The sequence below is a fragment of the Asparagus officinalis genome, chromosome 1 (genome assembly GCF_001876935.1).
Source record: "Asparagus officinalis chromosome 1, Aspof.V1, whole genome shotgun sequence".
NCBI classification, from domain to species: Eukaryota; Viridiplantae; Streptophyta; class Magnoliopsida; order Asparagales; family Asparagaceae; genus Asparagus; species Asparagus officinalis.
The window spans coordinates 129,166,806-129,171,805 of record NC_033794.1 but is presented as its reverse complement, the minus strand read 5'-3'; positions in this window follow the sequence as shown (position 1 = coordinate 129,171,805).

The window sequence follows — 5,000 nt, the reverse complement described above, 5'->3', positions numbered from 1 at the left end:
AGGACCTACTGCACTTGGGTTGTGCAATGTTACGCCATTTGCTCTTGCTGAAGCTTGACCTCACACAACAAACTCCATAACATTAATAACAAATCTCTGTAACCTCTTAACAACAACCCGTAATCTTAACAATCCGACCCGTAACCTTAACAGCCAAACATTCGTAACATCATGTAGGCTGTTCAAAAAAATTAACCAATAGCATAGCGCTGATCCCCATACAAAACACCGATGATAGAAAGTTCAATCTCGTAACGACTTCCAGAGGCTACAATTTGAAGACTTTCACGTAGATCGCTGAAGCGTTGACAATGCGTGACGACCGTTCACGACAACCCCGATGAGAGCTTCTAATCTCAATCAGCCTTCACAATCAACATCGCAGAGTTACAGTCTGATGACTCTTGCCCATATCAAACAAGAGCGCTAAAGTAAAGATTACAAAATGACGATATGTTGCCAAAACTTCCGACTTAGAAATAGAACTACAAATCGCACGGTCTCTTTCAAATCAAGACGTGGAGTCCTCCTCCGCGTACCGAGCATCAAGTATTGCTCCGCGCTCATTAGCCACGAACGCAACTCTAAACGCAGCTCAGATTCGGCCGCCCAACGCAGCCTTCTAAAATCCGCCTGTAAACGCAGCCTTCAAACGTGTAAACGCATCGCGTCACATCCAAGCTCAAACGCGTCAGATCCTTGGCCTGCCGAAACGCAGCTCTTAAATCGCTACAACGCCCAGCTTTCCAACCCCCCCTCCCCTATTGCTGTAAAACGGGCACACTCAGAATCCGCTGCCAAACGCATGCTCTTAAATCGCTGCAAATGGAGCTTCCGAAACGCCTGCGTCCGAGCTTTCCAGATTGTTGCGGTTCAAGCTTTAGGCATTTTAGGTCTTGGACACAGCAAGTCATAGCCGAACGCGGGTGCCTGCGTTTGACTCGCTTCAAACACGAGCCCTGAACGCTTCCCAAAACCAGCTTTCCCACAATCTGAGGGGGATCACAACTCCCAACTCAGGAGCTGATTTAAGGGTGGTTCGGCGACGATAGGTATCGTTAGTATCCCTATTAGCCCCACTTAGGCAGCGAATTTAAGGAGGTGGTTACACCCTTAGATCCCCGCTATATAACTCGAATAATCAATTCAGTTCAGTTCGGTCTGTTTGGAACTGCTTGGCCAGCAACAGGAGAGCTGCGATCTTTGGAGCTTGGCTTTTTGCATCCCTCTCCTTGGGCAGCAAAGAGAGATCTTCGGGTCTTGTCTAAACACAATTACGGTAAGATCAATCAACTCATCAAGAGTTCTAAAAAACTGCCACGCTAAGTTCTTTCCACAACGGTCGCCAAAATCGTGAGGAGGAGATCATGTTTAGGTGAAACAAGACGTTCGGATCTGTCAACGAGAAGCAAACTCGACGCGCAGCATTCGAGGGACGGTATCTCATCGCCAGCCGCTTTTGCAAGAAACCAGAATTAAACAAAGGATAGAATCCAGATCATCTCTTCTCTTTTGTAATCACGAAAATCCAATGCCTTAATCGAGAGTTGAGAGAGTTGTAATCATTCTTTTTCTAAGCAGTTAGAGAGAATAAAATTCAGATACAGCTTCTTTCATTATTACAAATTTTTCCCACAAACATACCTTAACAAAGTAAACCTGTAATCTTAACAATTAAACTCAGTACGCATTCACATACCGACCGTATAACCTTAACACACCAACCCGTAACCTTACAATTCAAACCTCGTAACACTTACAACTAACCCGTAACATTAACAACGCGCATTCGTTAACCTCTTAAACAACAAATTCTGTAACCTTAACAACAAACCGCTAACAATTAACAATTAAACACGTAACCAAGCCGTAATTTAACAATTAAACCCGTAACCTTAACAACTCTCCCGAATACAAAACAAAAACACATTAGGTTTCCTTCATCAACACGGAAAATAATAAAAAAACAAAAATAATTAATAAAAATAATAATCCCTTTTTCAATATCATTTCACATCATCGACAGCTAAACATCATGATAAAGAGAGAGAGACCGAGGAGAGCAGCAGAGAGGATCCATAACCTTAACATATTGACGTGTAACTTTAACAATTAACTCGCGTAATCTTAACAATTAACCCGCTAACTTTTAACAATCTCCAATACAAAAGTTTACCCTCATCAACAACAGAAATAATAAAATAATTATCATCAATCATTTTCAACTATTAATCTCAGTACATCCATTGATAAAAAAAAAAGAGCAAGAGAAATGTATTATGGTCTTTACATATTTTAAGTCTCTTGGCCCGTTTTGTGTTTTGGCGGGCTCAAGCAGAACACACATAATATATTATATTTTTGAGGGCAAAAACATCTCTGTTGATAAAGTCTCTGGGAGAGACGGGCGCACGTTTTTCTTTTGGGTTTTGGCGGGGCTGGAAGCATTTTTGTTTCTTTTTTTAACTTCAAAGACGCCTGTTTGTTATTGTTTACTCTGGAAAAGCCATTCTTTTGTTTATTTATTTTCTTGTCTTAGGTGTGCTGGTAAACGAAATTACACTTAGCCCATTAGCTTTAATCTAAGCCTACAGACTCACTTCAGATTAAGAAAATCTCGAGCCAAACAAAGAAACCAAGATATAAAATATGTTTCAAGGTTCGCATATTTACCCCAAATATATTTATTATTAATTTTTATAAACCCGACATATCAATCTCACAAATCATTTCAGTCTCTATTTCTTCAACAATTAATCTGGAATTGTCTCTTTCCACACCTGTCATTTCTCTACAGATAATGTCTTCGAGGGTCGCAAGACCTTTAACATCCGCCGGTCAACTGTCAAATTTCGAAGGAAAAAACCACGTCTACAAACCAAAGACAATACCCGGTACAAAATCCAACCCATCGAAGAATCAGCTCACGAACAATAATCCAATGACAAGGCACAAATCCTCAGCTCCGTTCATTTAAAGGATCGATATCCATTTAGGGTGCACCATTAATGTCATGGGACTCGAGGACCACGAATACTTTGTTCAGGATCTATAGTATGAGTACCTTCGTAGGTGCCATCGCCACGATAAATGGGAATCACGAGCACGAGACTGTACATGAGTAACACAGGATATATTGCCAGAGCCCTTTCGCCCTCGGTCGACAACGCGCGTACTCACGAAAGGGTAAGCTGCCACTCCCATGAGCTCCCAAGCCAGGCTGTGATCGTCCACCATGACAAGCTTTTCACAACACATTCATCTTTCACCCATGCATATACAAGAGCACCGACATCTAGGAGGGAACAAGCCCCAGTATCCGAGAAGACTCACGCTCTGGAAGAAAGAGTTATGCGTCCGCCGAGCCGAGGATGGACGTTCAGGGGTTAGAATTATAGTCCCGGCAGTCGCCTGAAACGGCAAAGGCAACGCGCAACACTTGGGACTGGCCACAATGCATCAAGCCAGCAGCATAGCAGGTATTAGACCCGAGCCAAAACTGTTGGTCTTAGGCAGTACTTCCGCGCGTTGATTTCTTGGCTACGTTCCCCTTGTCATTATGTCGAAGGGATTAGAGCGATCGTTCTTGGTTCTTTTTGACAGCATGTAACCCAGGCCTTGGAGTTGCAGCCGCACAATTAGAATTTTTAATAAATTTGACTTCTAGTCTATTTCAAGCATGCCAAAAGCGTGGTTCCTTGTCGAGATGCGATTGACAAATCAACCAGATTTCAACGGATACTTGGATTATTGGGGTACGATTCTTGTTGGATATATTTAAGATATACCTTCTAAAAATTCGATTGTTCGTTTGTGTATATCCATGGAATAAATTGATGCATGGAAATCTTTTTGAACAAGAGAATTACATTGCATACTATAAATGCAGTAGGAATCCTCATCAAAACGTCTTCCTCTGTCCCCTGAACGGACCCCGGACCTTTTCTGAGTCCCCTGTCGCGCCGCAGTACTTGTAAGGGCATCAAGTACGGACGCTTCCGTCTATGTTCCTGCTTTTGGCTCTTCGGAACTTCTCGTACCGTGCGGTTCCTTCGAGCTTCTTGTGAGTAGGATCGCCTACCAAATCCTTCCGTTCATTTCACGCTTATCCTCAAGCTTCACATTCAAGCATGCCATATATCTCAGCTAAAATTACCTTTCTTTTTTTTTTTTTCGTTCCTATTCTCTTTCTCTTCGTATTTCTCCACCTTCTGCCCTTTCTCCCTTCCGCCAGCCTCTCCCACCACTCACCTCTTCCTCGTCCGTATCTGTCCTCCCTCTTTCTCTCTCGCGTGAATACTATAACCTCACTCTCCCTGCTATGTTTTTATTTGACTCACCTCATGATCCCTGCCGCACGCCACGAAAGAACGACGCGCCAAGAAACACAACTGGAAGAAGACAAAGGACACCCCAGAGATCCCAATCCCTAGCGCCTTTCCCCGGCGGGTCCTCCCGGTCTCCGGTCGGAAAAACCCACCAGCTCACATCTACGTCCAGATCGGACACAACATCCCTTCTTCACCGCTTCTCACCAGACCGGGCTTCGCGTCACATACCTCGCTAGTTCGCCGCCCCCGCGGAGCCGGAGCCCTCTGTCGACAACCGGTCCTCGAGCCCTGGTCCCATCCGACGGGGAGGACCCGGAACTGGGAGGGTCTGGCACAGGTGTTGATGGACGGGCCAACGGCGCGACGGTGGACGACGCTGCGACCGGGTATTTTGCGCAGGCTCGGCATTCGTTCGCCTCCAGACTCCAACCGCTGGCGGACTGCCCACCCCTTTCCACCCTGGTGCCCGTGCGACTGTTACTGTTGTCGGTCATGCGCCCTGGCGGGCCCGGGGGGCACGGTGGATGGGTCTGGCGAGCGGTTTCGTCGCATGACGGGCTGAGCTCCGACTCTCGCCCGAATGTCGCATTGCGAGGAGGGTGGAGAGCGGTGACATTTTTGGATTCCGCATGCCGAGCGAGCGAAGAGAAGAGACTGAGGATCCTCTTC